This window comes from Lissotriton helveticus, chromosome 3_1 (assembly GCF_964261635.1).
Source record: "Lissotriton helveticus chromosome 3_1, aLisHel1.1, whole genome shotgun sequence".
Lineage (NCBI taxonomy): Eukaryota > Metazoa > Chordata > Amphibia > Caudata > Salamandridae > Lissotriton > Lissotriton helveticus.
Genome location: NC_136061.1, coordinates 67,369,665 through 67,386,450, shown reverse-complemented (window position 1 = coordinate 67,386,450; position 16,786 = coordinate 67,369,665).

Below are 16,786 nucleotides of genomic sequence, written 5' to 3'. Positions count from 1 at the left end.
ATGGAAGAGGCTACTCTCAAAGAGTTAAATCTGTTAGCAATATGAGAAGTACAGGACACAATGGCCAGGGCATTGATATGGCAGTCTACAAAGATGGAAGTACAAATTGATTTACTGCAGCCAATGGCTCAGCATCTGGTGCGCCAAGACGATGAGATGGCAAAACTAGAGGCGTTTCTTGAAGTTCACAAAGCAAACTCAGCACACACTAGCTTGTTATATTGTACTAGGGCTCTTCCAGCCAGGCTGGGATGACGCCTCGTTGTGATGTATGGAGTATTCTGTAATTGATATAATCGTGTAGGGATCTTTGACAGTTGGCCCAGCTGCGTCTGGCAGGGATCGTTTGGTGTTTTCTCTAACCATTAAACTACAACGTGAAGATTAATATGAAGCCCAGTCTTTCTTTAATTACAACATAGCTCTTGTGCCGTCATTATAGAAAAATGGTCATGGCTTCCAGAAGTACTAAAGGACATGCTGGCACTAGCCAATGGACAGAGGGAGATGTTCCCACCAGAACAAATATTCCCAAAGGCATAAGCTGTGAAGATGGCGTCACCAGAAAATACCAACCATCTCCCAGTAGATAGCCTTGCACCCAAGGAGCCTCAGGCATGGCCAAGCAATAAGAACATCACAGAAGCACAAGGGAACTGGAACCCCGAGGACCGACCACGTGTCACAACTATTGATGTTTCTCAGGGTGATGCATCTTTGGTGGAGAAGGTGGATGGTCAGTGGAAGAGGCAGAAGACCTGCTGTCAAGGAGGGCCAAGAAAAAGCTGAAGAAGCAACTGAAGAAATCCAAAGCTAAAAGAAGACCAATATTACCATCAATACCAATTCCTGGTGGTAGGGCCGCTGTGAGAGCCCACAAATAGTTGGGCAAACAATAGAGAAGACCCAAGATGAGGCAGTTCAGCAGCACACATTACATGAGGCTGCCAGCACACAATCCAGGGCCTCTAGTTTTCCGGGCATGGAGCACAAACATAGGACAGCGAAATACCCGAAAAGCATCCAGGATGAGCAGCAAGAAGAACAAACAAAGGCGAGATCGCCAAACATCAGGCAGGAGACGTCCATAAAAACCCACTAAATCTGAATTTCCAGATGTACACCGCCTGGGGTGATGGACAGACACTGCGCATCTTTAAGCACAATAATCAATCAGCAATCCATGAGGTGATGCTCACTCCCAGATATACAGCCAAAGGCTCTTACGTCATTCTGAACAGGTCCGACATAGTCCGTCTGTTGGACTTGGCCCTTTTGGCAGGTTCACCCCTGAACTTTTTGCCTGTTAATATGATATGATTTTAGTTGATTTCTGGTCTCTGCGCACTTTAGCACTGTGGCCCAGTGTAAAGTGTGTGCGCTCTCTGAGTGTGTGTGGTGAGATTGGCCTGCCCTCCCATAGGAATGCATGGGGATATATGTGTCCATGGTAGTTCCTGATGTGTGGGGAGTGCAGGTGCGAGTTTGGTATGTGCAAACTCATGAGATTGAATGCTGTGTGACGGTGCGCGCAGATTCATTGTGTCTAGTGGAGAAGTGCCACTTTAGAAGTTGGCATGTCTGTGCAGTGAATGTGAATTGACTGTGTGGCTTGTGATTGGCTGGAGCTGGCAGGTGTGCTTGGCTCCAGGAGTCAGGATGGGTCTGCCCGGTGGTGAATGGGGAGATCTGCATGTAGATGGGAGGGAGTAGTTGCACCTGGGACCTGAATAGGGTTGGGCCTTCCCTCCACATTGCTGGCTCCACCCACTGTGGTGTTGTCTGATGTCCCTGGCCTGTCCTGTGAATAGGGAGAAGGGCTGAGCAAAACAAAGTGCTCCAGAACCAGTTGCATCTGGTTCGCCCCTTGCCAGCACCTTTGGAGACAAAGGATGTTGTGTATAAAAGAAGGGGTTGTGATCCCATGGAAATGTTCTTGTTCTGTACTCTAATCTACCAGGGGCGTGCTGCTGCTGGGGCCCAGGGGAAGGCTCACCTCCCTGGGCCCTGCCCAGCCCCTGGCTGCCTGGAGGACCTTTCTTTGCTTTACTGTTGTGCTCCACATCTTTGCACCTGGACTTTTGCTTCAACTAGCGCCTACGGCGCGCTGTGTGCTGATGTCTTTGATAGTCTTTGAGTGAGTCTGGCGCCTGGGGAACCCTACGATTGATTTCCATCCCAGGAGGAGCGCGTGGGCTCCACAGCGCTCAGCTGCCGTCTTTTGCCCGAGAGGGAATCCACAGCGTAGGGATTCCCCCAAAGTTGCCTTTATTTTTAATGCGCAGGTGCCCACCCTGAGACTTTGCTTTCATCGAGAGAGCGGGTGCCCAACCCGCTCTCCTATTGCTGTTTCCACTCTTTTATATTTACATTGGAGGGAGCCTACCCCTCTTTGTGCCCGCCAAGAGTCACCGCCGCTCCCCGAGCCACTGGGGAATCCTGTTCCGGGCCGCTGCCCTGCGCGACCCGGAAGGAAGGCGAGATGGTGCTCGGGTGGGCGAGGCTTCCGAGATGGAAGGGAAGCCTCGCGAAGGAAGAAGCCGGCCGAGCAAATGCCGCATGCTGCCCGGGGCTCCCGTGAGCTATTGGGAGCCCCGGTAATCCAGTGGAGAGCGGAAGTGCCCGAGGGGAGGTGAGGACTCCCCCTGTCGACCCCCGCTGGAACGGCCGCATGGAGAGAAGAGAAGGCAGCATGACGCTGCTGCCCCGCCGCACGGATGAGGAAAGCCTCCAGAGTCCGGTAAGGAGGGTGTTGTCCTGTTGGTTGTCCTGAGCGGTCCCGCCGTTACGGGCCGCTAAACGTGACCCATTGCTCGTAGGGGCCCGGGGGGGGGTACAGAGAGCCCTGGGGTGCCCGGGCCTATTTGTTTAAAGTCCCCGTGAGGGGCTTGAGGGCCTCAGTGGTGTTAAAGAGCCCCGCGAGGTGCTAGAGAGGGTACCGTGCTTTTTCCTGAGCGGCCCCTTCCTGCAGCTGGCCACTCCAACGTGGTCATAGTATTTTAAAGGGGCCAGAGAGGCCCGTGTCTTTCCCCCGTGGGATGCCTGAGTGTTTGTGTGGGCAAGTTCTTCCTCATTATTTGGAAGGCACGAGTATCTATGGAGTCAGTGTGCTCCATAGGGCTTTAGTATTTTCAGAGCCAGATGGCTCAAATGCCCCACATGCTTCTTTCCAAAGCCTAGATGGCTCCAACGGGTGGTGCATTTGTTCTAAAGGGTCAGTGAGAGCCCATGCCATATTTGTGACTTTCACAGCTGCCCAGCAAGTAGTGGGCAGCTGCACCGTTTAGGCGCAATCCTTCAGAGAGTCCCTGAGAGGGACAGAAGTGGCTCAGAGGTGCCAGGCCTTCCACAGCTGCGCAGCACTTAGTGCCAGCTGCATCGTTTAGGCCGCCCAGTTATTGTTCTCAGCTGCCCAGCAAGTAGTGGGCAGCTGCAACGTTTAGGTTTTGGCGCAGTGACGCAACCTTGACTTTCGCCGCCTAGGCAGCAGCCCTGACTCTCTGGACATAGGGCATTTGAGCCCCCTTTTAAGATGGCCAGTTGGCCAGGGGGATGGTTACTTTTACAGGGCGCCAGGCCCTAATGTGATTTATGCGCTAATGCTTTTGGGTGCTAGGAAATGCATTGTGTATAGTATGTTTTGCGCACCCTGTCTGATACCTCTAGATATGGTTTATGTTCATGAGGCTGTTTTACCTATTTAGGTTTGTGTTAGGTAGATTATACTTCCCTGTGTGATTTACGCCCCTAGTGTAATTTTTACTTAGGTGGTTAGGGTCTAATGTATTTAGACTTGTGGGATATTGTGCCTGTTATGGTTTATATTACAGGTTGACACTGAGTATAGTGTCTGCCAGTGATTACAGGCATTGTTCTAAGTTCCTATATATTCTTTTACTATTTCTTTACCAAGTGCTAATTCTGACAGTGGCCCACGTGACCCTGTCATGTGTACATAATCCCTTGTAAATATTGCCCGTGCCAGTTGGCACAATGTATATTGTGTGATTACTATCTGATGTGTTTTGAGAATACAAAGGCTATTTTTGATATAACCTTGTGTGGAGTTCCTTTTGTGGGGGTCCTGGGATGTTGTTGCTGGTGGGTGCGTGCGTAAATGCTTTACACATTGCCTCCGGGATAAGCCTTACTGCTCGTGTCACGTTGCCAAGGGGGTGAGGCAGGGGTTATTCTTGGCGTGTAACTCCCTTGCCCTGACTAGAGTGGTGCAAGCCTCAGCCAACCAGAGATCCCATTTTTAACACCATCTCTTTGGCCATATTGAATCCTTGGCACAGATCACTTCAGATAACAGAGTGGGTAAAGTTTAGAAGTCTGGAGAGGCACACCCATGGAGACGCCACTCTGGTCTGCTTCATACAACAGCAGGCCCAACATGCCGTCCTCAGCGAAGCTTCGCATCTCGCAGAATGGAACATCGAAGTTACCACCCTCAGTATGCCAAAATATCCACACGTTCTTATGTGCCCAAATACGATCAGCAAGAACCTATATCAATCCTCAAAGGTACAATGAATAAAAACCTAGGAGGGAGAGAGAAACCAGGGAGAATAAGAACCCCACTAAAAATCAATATCCCGCACAGAGATACGCAGCGTAGAGTGCAGCCGCTCCAGCAAGTGCTGGCCCATACGGCGGACATATGGCGACAGTGCCCCTAATCAAATATACAGCAATGTAAATAGAGGATGTTCAACCTTAATAAGTGGCCAAGACCATAAGCTAACCCTTATCTCATGGAATATTGCTGGGTTGAGTAACATCTTTAGAGACAAGGCTACACTAGACTGTCTTGCAAAGTGGGACATATTGTGCTTTCAGGAGACCTGGGCTGAGTCAACCACCCCAATTGGTGGCTTCTATGAACATCAAATACCAGCGACCAAAAGGACCATCTTTGGCCGCCCATCTGGGGGTTTATCCATTTTTTAATTCACGCTTGCAAATTTAAAACCAAAGACATAAAAGTAGAAACATTTGGCCTCCAAGCCATCATAATTGAGGGGCTGAAAAAGGGACAACAGCCCCATCCGCTGCTACTAATTAATTGTTACATTAACCCAACAAAACTTCAAACGCAACAAGCCATGGAATCCTTTACCAGCATCCTGGAAGACATACTCATTAGATTTGAGCATCATAATGTGATAATTGCAGGAGATTTCAACACAAGAGGTCTGGATCAAGTCCCTGCCGCTACCAGCAATGGGAAGAAGTCGGGCCCATTGATCTCACTCCTCACAAACTTTAACCTACAACCCACTCATGGAATAAAAAAAAAATTAGCCACCTGTCATGGATCCCTAGGTCGACCTTCAGAAATATTTCCAACATAGACTATATTTTCATCAATGAAGGGCAAGCACACACACTATACACGGCAGACCTGGGGCCAGCCTTGAAAGACGCCAACCTCGTACCACCGAGATTGGGCAAGATGACCCTGGGTACCCTCCGGTATGCGGACGATACAGTGGTCATGGACCACACCAGGGTGGGGCTCCAAAGAGCATTTAATAGTCTTGCAGTGTACAACCGGGAAAACAGCCTGCAGATCAATGAGAGTAAGACCAAGATAGTAATCTTTGGTAAATACCCCCACAAAAAACAAGCAACATGGTCATTCGGTGAGCACTTAATCAGGACAGCTACATCCTATATTTATTTGGACCTTCCCAACTCTTCCATGGCAGAACCACCATTACTATCTACAATAACGGGATTGTCCTAATGCAATCCACGGACAAGAACCTGGAACTACTAGATAACTTGTTCCCCAAGTTCAAAGAGCACCTCTCCAAGTTGCGGACCTCCACCCAGAATTCCACCAGCACTATCACCCATGACGACGCAGCCCCCACCTACAACACCTCTACCCCCAGCTCCCCAGAAAATGACCCACCTGCTGTTAACGCCCCACACTCCCCAAACACAGTCACAAATCTCTCCACCTCATATACTAGTCGCCCCTCTAACATGACCCCTTTTACCCCCACTCATACCCCCCCCATCCCTCTCCCCCCTGACATAACAACTCCCACCTACAACACGCCACCATCTGAACACACCACCGCTCGGAGTTTATCCACCCCCCCGCCCATCCCCCCCACGGCAGACGCCTCTCCCTCCCCAGCTCCCTCCCCACTCCCACCCACGACACTCTCACCCTCCCAACAAAACATACCGCCTCCCCTACCCTAGCATCCCCCTCTCTCCCACCTCCTATTCTCAGCCCTCACTACCCTCCTGTCTCCCCCACTGTCTTCAGCCTTCACTCGCTCTTCTACTCACCGGCACTGTCTCCCACTGACCTCACTACCTATGCCTCCCACCCACCGCCTACTTCACCCACCTCACCCACACCCCTCGCCCACAAACACGCCCACACTTTCAATGCCATCCCACTCATTAGCGCCGCAGAACCTTCCAACAACGCTAGTATATCCCCCCCTCGATACCCTGCCTGCTTTCCAGCTCACAAATCAACCATTCACCAATGACTCTCACCACCAACCCCATCCCCAATGCACCTCCTGACCTGACTTTATCCACCCTCCAACAAGTCAAAGAGGATATTCTACAAATCAAAAAAGATGTCCACGCAATCAAAGACCTTCTCGCCTCACAGCCCAATCGACCTCCCACCGTCCCTCTACCCTACAAACGGCGCACCCTCCCCACATACCCTCGCCTCCAACGACATCCGCGCTGGCCGACTATCCCCGTTCGCAATAATTATCACCGCCCCCGTCGTGTCCTCAACCCACTGTCGGACCGCGATTTATGCTCTCTCCTACGCTCTTATGGCCCAGGTCCGGAAAAACACATATCCAACACACACATCCCCATACCCATAATTCTTACAAACCCTGTGAGGCTCCCAACACTCAACAACAGAGGCTCCGTCCCTAACAACCTCAGAAAAGTTCCCCTCACACTAGAAAGCACGACCACCCTTCTCTTTCCCAAACTCAAATGCATCTTACTCAATTGCAGATCGGCCCGGAGACACTCCTCCGACATCGCTGATCTCGTCTCAGCTAGGGATCTGGACCTAGCCATTCTAACGGAAACGTGGCTTTCTGAAGCCTCTACCCCGATTATGGACATACTAGTCCCCCCCAACTATCACATCATTAGGTTGGAGAGGTCGCCTGACAAGACGGGCGGGGGAATTGCATGCATTTTTAGGAGCAACCTCTCCGTTACTCAAGTCACCTCCCCCTCCCTTTCCTCCTGTGAACTCCTCTGCCTCGACATCACCAGCGAGGGCAAACAAGTTTGTGCTTTACATCTCATCTATCACCCGCCTGGTGACAATCTCATATTCACCCAACAACTCATGGACATGATCTCTTCCAATGCCGGTCGGCAGACCACCCAAGTCTACCTGGGTGACTTCAATCTCCACTGGAACGATCAGAAGGACACAGTGGTGAATAGTCTCAAAAGTTTCCTTAATGCGCTTGACCTCACCCAATTATGCGATAGACCAACACACGACAAAGGCGCGATACTCGATCTCATCATTGCCAAAGAGAACACCACACAACTGGAGGTGATCCAACCCTGCGACTGGTCAGATCACCACATTATCACCTTCTTTATCAATGAAAAAGTTAAACCTATCCCGGCTCAACCAATCAAATGCAAAACATGGAAAAGAGACATGAAGAATCTTAACGCCTCTACCCTACCTCCCCACATCGGCAATCTCCTCCTTCCCCCTTCAGGTGCCTCGGATGTTCAATCACTGACCGACCACTACCTTGACTCTATGAATACAATAGTCAATGAAGTCGCCCCACTGCAACTGAAGAGAGTCTCCACCAAAATTTCTAACCCCTGGTATGACGATAGACTCAATGACGACAGGCGTACTATGCGAATGGCAGAGCGCACCTGGAGATCGGACCCTTCAGCACTGCACCTCAAAAGGCTTAAGAACAAGAGAAATGCCTACTTCAGGAAAATAAAGCGCACTAAGTCGGACTTCTTTAGCAGTCAGTTGGACCAAGCAAAAAACAGGCCAAGAAAGCTGTTCGAACTAATCAAGACCCAGACAAAGACTCAACCCTCACAATCAAACAGCACAACAAGCGACACCCCACACTGTGAAGCCTTCTCTGCTTTCTTTAAACTAAAGACTGACAACATAAGAAATGACCTCATCATGGATGTGAGCCGACTCCCCAACCACACCAGAATGTCTAACACTCAACCTAAAAACAAGGCATCCTGGCTGTACTTCGATACCTACTCGGAAGAAGCAATACACAAACTGCTCTGCACCTTGAAGCCCTCTAATCACCTCAGAGACCCTCTACCTGCTAATGCTGTAAAAGACTTCATCCCCTTGCTCCTCCCTCTCTGGACCAAAATCATCAACAGCTCCCTACAACAAGGCCTCATTCCAGACTCCCTCAAGGTGGGGCAAGTCACACCTATACTCAAGAAACCTACAGCAGATCCGTCTGACCTAAACAATTACCGGCCCATCACCAATATCCCCACCCTGGCCAAACTGCTGGAGAAATGTGTCCAACTCCAACTAACAAAACACATTGACCAATTTGACCTCCACAACCCTCATCAATCAGGCTTCCGAGCGAAACATAGCACGGAAACAGCTATGACACACATAATTGATGACGCCCTCCAAATTCTTGATCGCAATGAGTCCTGCCTCCTCATCCTTCTTGACCTCTCGTCAGCATTTGACACGGTCAAACATGAGAACTTGCTGGAGCTGCTAAGCACTAGAATGGGTCTATCGGGAACTGTTCTCAAATGGTTCTCGTCCTTCCTCCACAACCGGTCTCAGAAGTTCAAGATCGACAATGTGTTATCTACACCTGTGCCTGCAGACCTAGGTGTTCCACAAGGATCCTCCCTCTCCCCCACACTGTTCAACCTCGTCATGGAACCGCTCGCCACCTTGCTCCAAGCTTCCAATGTCCAATTCCATATGTACGCTGACGACACACAACTTTACCTAAAGCTACAATCCCCGGAAGATATCAAACATCTGAATTCCACGCTTATTAACACTCAATCTTGGTTGGCCGATAATCACCTCAAACTAAATGCTCTGAAAACTGAGTTCCTACTCATCTCACCCCCGGCGAAAATCTCCACCACCCAAACCTGGCTCAATAACCTAACAGCATTCAATGTCCAACCGACCATCGTGGACTCGGCGAAATCCCTAGGCATCACACTCGACGCCAAGCTCAACATGCAGCAGCACGTTAGGAAAGCCACAAAAGGAGCTAATTTCCAAATCAACACACTGAGGAAAATTAAACCCTTCCTCCCTGCCGAAGACTTCCAAACTGCCGTACAAGCTTTAGTCATCCCTAGAATAGACTACGGAATTGTGGCCCTCAGCGGACTCCCGCTATCCACAACAGCACCCTTAAGAGCCTCCCTGAACGCTGCCGCGAGACTCATTACTGGCTCAAGAAAACATTTGCATATAACCCCAGACTTAAAGTCTCTAAAATGGCTGCCTTTTGAAGCCAGAATACAACTAAAAATTGCAGTTATGACACACGCGGCCGTGCACCACAATGCACCCAACTACCTCGCTCAAAAGTTGTCTATATCAGGTGGTTCTACATCTAATAGAAGTACAAAAAATCTACTCCTGAAACCTTCTAGATTTCGGAAAGAGAAAACATACAAGCGCTCCTTCTCAGGAATGGCACCCAGGATCTGGAATGCGCTCCCTCCTGAAACTAGGCTTATCTCATCCACTGCACTCTTCAAGAAAGAGGTGAAAACCATCCTTCTGGCCAAGATCTCCTGAACCTTATAGGTGCTGGATCAGAGACTCTGCACTGCTTTGTATCACTGTTCACCTGTCCTTTGGCATTATACTTCTACTTGATGGGGACACTCCTACGCTACTCTCTTACTACAGACCAATATATGATACACTTTCTTTTACTGATTCGCTCTCCCGATGCCCCCACTTAGGGTTCTCTCTATACTAAGACATTGGTGTTAACCATCCACACACCCATGGTGTACCTGAACACCTCTGTAGGGGGATCAATGACTTATGCCGTCTCATACTACTTGTTTACCTGATTGTATATTGATATGTGCTATGTATGTTATTATTATCCTACCATGTTAGCGACTATTATACTGCTCATTTTCTCTGTTCTTTCCTATTGCCCCTACCCTGTCTTTGTGAAGCGCTCTGATATCTGTAAGGATCTTGTTTGCGCTATATAAAACTTTGAATAAATAAATAAATAAATATTTGGGGGTATGGGTGACAGAAGGCCACAGCCAACCACATAAAGGAATTAACACCGCACATAATTCTGTCACTCAGACGCTAAAGCATCTATAGAGCCCATGCAGACTGTACTTAGGGCAAAACTAATTCCAGCAATCACTTTGGGTCACTTAGCTTTCCCAGGAGCACTTGAGAAAGTCATCAATGCAGCCCAGATAAAAGCTTTCAAGACCGTGCTACAAGCTCCCAGACAAGCAAGGAACACCAGGCTAAAGCTGGAAATAGGACTGAACAGACCAGACCTGTCACTACAGAGGGACCTAATAAAATATTACATCAGAGTACTGAAAGCCCCTGAAAACAATCTTAAATATTTTCTAAAACTAATTTTCAGGGTTGAGGGTTCCCCCTGGCACTCTAAGTTAGATCAAGCAATAGACCAACTGAAAATCGAGGCTAAGAGTATGTCCCTTCACGAAATTCCTTACTCTGCCTGGGTTAAATCTGCGAAGCGCCAAGTCCAGACCATCTCGTTTGAACTGGGTCGATCCTCACTCTGGGACAACTCCCTAACACAGGCACTAGATAAGTCATATACTCCTGGGAAAGCTCAACCATATTTGCGAGACTCACTCACAGCCCAAGCAAGAAAGAAAATCCTGTACTTGTGCCTCACTTGCCTCAAGATTTCGGAAAATGGGCACGGACAGACAACATCATTCTTTGCCGGTTATGGAATTACCACAAGGAATCCTGGCTACATCTATTATGCTGCTGCCCCAAGCTGGCCAGCGATCGTCGTTGTTTGCTGCGCCCAGCCCTAATGGACAAGGGCCTCAGAACTTGCAGTGAGGCCTCGGATTGGTGATTTTTAGAAACTGCATCTTGTGTACTTGCAAGAGCTGACAAGTTTACCCATCAAATTAAACTTGATTCCCGTCAAAAGGCTGCAGATTTCAGGGTCCCTGTTATCCTGTAATTAAAATCACCTGGTGCACTAACCCTGTGAGTCGTCACTTAACCCAGCGGCTCTCCGCACGGACATTGGGTTCATTAAGAGAACGTGGGGCCCACTAGGAGGTACACCAAGAACTTTTATTAATGACAATTGACATCTCGGAGGGAGTGACCCTCATGGAGTTTTATATAACCACTGATCCCTACAGGAGTAAAAGTGTGAAAGGGTGGCGACCCAATATTTAAATTCATTTTTAAATTGAAGTTTTAAAGGGATATAAAGTAGTAAATAGAGCCCATGTAGCCATGGAGCCATTTTAAGTTGAATACCGGGTTTCTCCCTGGGGGAGGGTGGTGTTGTTCATGTGATTTATACTGTAAAGATTTTAAGCAATCGCACAGTTAATAAAGAATACTATAATACTAATACTGACACTTCTCAGCAGTGAAACATGGGCCTTCTCATGTAGGAGGAAATGCAAAGTAAACACCCAGTGACGTCATGGCAATGGTATTTTCACTTGAAAATGGTGGTTCAAAACAAACCATACAGCTTCTAGAAGCCATACAGATGATGGTTGAATGCCCTATATATTGTTGTATATTATTATTGTGCATGGCAAGGATGTACAGCTGTTAATTGGCGCGCTAATTAACAGGAAATACTTACCTTGGCGAGCACTCGCGTATTCAGATCTTACTGGAAGATAAAACTGCATGCGTAAAATAAAAAGCCTTGTGACAGGGTGCCCTGTCATAACTAGAACAGAAACTTAACAAGCCTACAAAATTCAATCAAGAAAACACACTTTGCTCAGCTGTCTTTATTGCAGCGACAATATCCATACGGAACTCAAGAAAGCTCCTTTGCAGCTGCCTTCAAGACAGGGCAGAAGGAATTCTGAGTAAACAGCCCGGTTCATGAAACAACAGCCTCCCGTCCATCAAGCCCCGAGACCCTAACTTGATGCCTGGGCACGGCATTGGCGACAAAGAACCAACTGATGCCTCTATTACTCCATATGTTTAACTTCGTTGATCTTCGAGATGATGAGCATTACACGGGACTATCTTTGTTAAATAATGTTTTACAGTATTTTAATACAATCTAAATAGTTTGTTGTAGGGGCAAAGGTCTTCCAATAATTACTTGTTTCATATAGCGCTTCATTCCCCATTACCTCCTCATAAGTCTTCCTTGCCACATGACTAACGAAGTGAGCTTCAGCTCCACACCAGAACCCTCCAAAGCAAAAGTAGCTCCCCATGCCTCCCACCCCTTCCCAATATGGCGGACCCAGATCACCCTTGACTTCTATAAGCGGCGGGCCAGCCCAACCCTTCAGCCTGAACTATCAAGCAAACAACATGAAGCCAATAGTCAGACAGGGAGGGAGGGATGGGAACTCATGTGGCGAGGAAGACTATACTCGGAGTAATGAAGATTACCAGTAAGTAACCGGGGTATTTCTGCCGTTCCTAAGCACTATGGATAGCAGACAGCGCAAATACCTACTGTAACAAGCGACTAAAAAGCTAAATTGCCCTGGCCAGGATATTAACGTGTAACCTGAAAATTACTGCATGTTTAACCCTTTCCGTGCGGTCGTCGGCCGTTGGCCAACACAAGCACTACCTCCCTGGTGCTGCGCACGACCAACGGCCGACGCAGCCCAGCCCACTCCGTCGAATGCCCGCACGCTGCGGTAAACGGGTTAATATGTGACTATTCGACTCACTCAGTTGTCCTGCCAGCTAAAACAGACACAGTGCTTGATAAAGTGCTATGTTACACGGTGCCTCCTGGCACTAAAGTTTCACGCATGTCGGAATTATTTGTCAGTTTGTGGGGATAACACTGAGCTGGGGACTCGCTGAGTTGGAGGGTCCGGCTACCCCTTCCCGTAGTCATTTGTCCGAATTGATTTCACCCAGCGGGCAGTTCTTTCGAAGAGAAGGTGGCTTGTATGTGAGATGTACTCGCTTGTTTTTGTTTACCCTGAACAACTGTTTTTTTCTTGATTGCCTCTGTTCATATAAAGCGCTCTGATACCCCCGGGTCTAGCCAGCTCTATATAAAACCTTTCAAGTAAATAACTTGTAATGGAAACAAAACTTTCACTATTAAATGCGTTACTGCTATGGGCAGGGCACTCAGCCAATCATGGTCACCCAGAGAAGATGAGACCACAAAAAATAAAGGACTGTAGCATAACAAAAAGTAAACAAATGGGGAAAAAACATGGCGGACAATTGCTTTTTCTCCCCTATTTATTTACATTTGTTACAACTGCGGCACCACACTTTAGCGTTAAACATCTTAAGCTAAAGCACGGGAGCCGCAATAGCTCCAAAAGTAAAGAAATAGAAAAAAGTGCATTCTTTCTATTTCTTTTGAAGCAATCGCTGCACCTGCGCTTTAGCATAAGATGTTAAAACACATGCAGCTGCGTTGGGTGCTGAAAATAAGAAAATAAAAGCGCGGACAGCATGCCGTGCTGGTTCTCCTCATTTGTCAATAAAGAAAATAGTGCTCACCCACATATAACGCTGTCCATGTAACAAGCCAATTAAAAGGTCCAGTTGTTATGGGCAGTAACAAATGCAGACAAGGCGTGACCAAGGAGGGGCTAACAAGCTTATTTACGAATCAGAAGTCAGCATTTACGAAGGACAATGGCACAAGCCAATGACAAATGTGGGCAGAGAGTGGGCGGGGCTTCCAGTGCACACCCTAATACAGAATGGTCGCTGGAACGCTCCTAAGGACCCACAGGTCAATGCCATCAGAGACTTCTTGGCCGATCAAGCCCTCACCCAAGCCAACTCCCTCCCTACTCATTCAAGAGGTGCCACCCTAGACTGGATTATTGCCAAGGAATCAGGGGTCAAACTTATCTCCATTGATACTTGTGGTTAGTCTGATCGCCACGCCATCACCTTCCTCCTGCCCAGCACCCACAAATCATGGACACCTCAACCTGTGATTCCCAAATGATTTGTTAGGGACACCAAGAACCTCGACCACAAGAAACTGTCAGCGCGTTGTGAGTCTGACCTCCCCCCACACAGTGCACATCGGTCACCAACCTAGCGGACCATTACTCATCCACCATATCGGACATTCTCCATGAGCTGGCACCTCGAAAATTAAAAGGACAGAAATCCCTGGTTCAGCGGATCCCTCAACAAGCAGAGGATATCCCTTCGACAGACGGAACGAATCTGAAAACAACACCCATCTGCAGCACATCTAAAATTTCTTCGACAGGCCAGAAATGCCTACAATAAGAAAATCCTTAAAACTAAAGAAGAATTTTTCAGAACCGAGCTGGAGAACGTCAAAAAATCGACCTTGCAAGCTGTTCGACTTGTTCAAACACCATTCCAACAAACTAGCAAAAACCGCCAAAGAAACACCTAAACCCCTAATTTCAAGCAAGGAATTCTCCTGTTTCTTCTGTGACAAAATCTCTGCTCTAGGAAATGAACTTAAATCTGCAACCCACCACCATAATAAGCCAGCTCCACCTTTTCCCTCTTTCCTCCGCGTTGTCCTCCCTAACCTCACCTAAAAACCTAGCGCACTAGTCCAACTTTAAAATCTATGACGATCACGCTATCTCGAGAATTGATTTCACCCAGCGGGCAGTTCTTTCGAAGAGAAGGTGGCTTGTATGTGAGATGTACTCGCTTGTTTTTGTTTACCCTGAACAACTGTTTTTTTCTTGATTGCCTCTGTTCATATAAAGCGCTCTGATACCCCCGGGTCTAGCCAGCTCTACATAAAACCTTTCAAGTAAATAACTTGTAATGGAAACAAAACTTTCACTATTAAATGCGTTACTGCTATGGGCAGGGCACTCAGCCAATCATGGTCACCCAGAGAAGATGAGACCACAAAAAATAAAGGACTGTAGCATAACAAAAAGTAAACAAATGGGGAAAAAACATGGCGGACAATTGCTTTTTCTCCCCTATTTATTTACATTTGTTACAACTGCGGCACCACACTTTAGCGTTAAACATCTTAAGCTAAAGCACGGGAGCCGCAATAGCTCCAAAAGTAAAGAAATAGAAAAAAGTGCATTCTTTCTATTTCTTTTGAAGCAATCGCTGCACCTGCGCTTTAGCATAAGATGTTAAAACACATGCAGCTGCATTGGGTGCTGAAAATAAGAAAATAAAAGCGCGGACAGCATGCCGTGCTGGTTCTCCTCATTTGTCAATAAAGAAAATAGTGCTCACCCACATATAACGCTGTCCATGTAACAAGCCAATTAAAAGGTCCAGTTGTTATGGGCAGTAACAAATGCAGACAAGGCGTGACCAAGGAGGGGCTAACAAGCTTATTTACGAATCAGAAGTCAGCATTTACGAAGGACAATGGCACAAGCCAATGACAAATGTGGGCAGAGAGTGGGCGGGGCTTCCAGTGCACACCCTAATACAGAATGGTCGCTGGAACGCTCCTAAGGACCCACAGGTCAATGCCATCAGAGACTTCTTGGCCGATCAAGCCCTCACCCAAGCCAACTCCCTCCCTACTCATTCAAGAGGTGCCACCCTAGACTGGATTATTGCCAAGGAATCAGGGGTCAAACTTATCTCCATTGATACTTGTGGTTGGTCTGATCGCCACGCCATCACCTTCCTCCTGCCCAGCACCCACAAATCATGGACACCTCAACCTGTGATTCCCAAATGATTTGTTAGGGACACCAAGAACCTCGACCACAAGAAACTGTCAGCGCGTTGTGAGTCTGACCTCCCCCCACACAGTGCACATCGGTCACCAACCTAGCGGACCATTACTCATCCACCATATCGGACATTCTCCATGAGCTGGCACCTCGAAAATTGAAAGGACAGAAATCCCTGGTTCAGCGGATCCCTCAACAAGCATAGGATATCCCTTCGACAGACGGAACGAATCTGAAAACAACACCCATCTGCAGCACATCTAAAATTTCTTCGACAGGCCAGAAATGCCTACAATAAGAAAATCCTTAAAACTAAAGAAGAATTTTTCAGAACCGAGCTGGAGAACGTCAAAAAATCGACCTTGCAAGCTGTTCGACTTGTTCAAACACCATTCCAACAAACTAGCAAAAACCGCCAAAGAAACACCTAAACCCCTAATTTCAAGCAAGGAATTCTCCTGTTTCTTCTGTGACAAAATCTCTGCTCTAGGAAATGAACTTAAATCTGCAACCCACCACCATAATAAGCCAGCTCCACCTTTTCCCTCTTTCCTCCGCGTTGTCCTCCCTAACCTCACCTAAAAACCTAGCGCACTAGTCCAACTTTAAAATCTATGACGATCACGCTATCTCGAGAATTCTTGCCTCCTTAAAACTGAACAATCACTTTAATGATCCTCTCCCCTCTAACTTCCTACCTGACGCCTCTCAGGCTTTCATCCCTTCCTGGACCGCAATAATCAACACCTCCCTCCTACAGGGCTCAATTCCTGATTCACTCAAGACTGGCCAAGTTGTCCCCATCCTAAAAATATCCACGCTGGACCCTGCCTCCGCTGACAACTATAGAGCC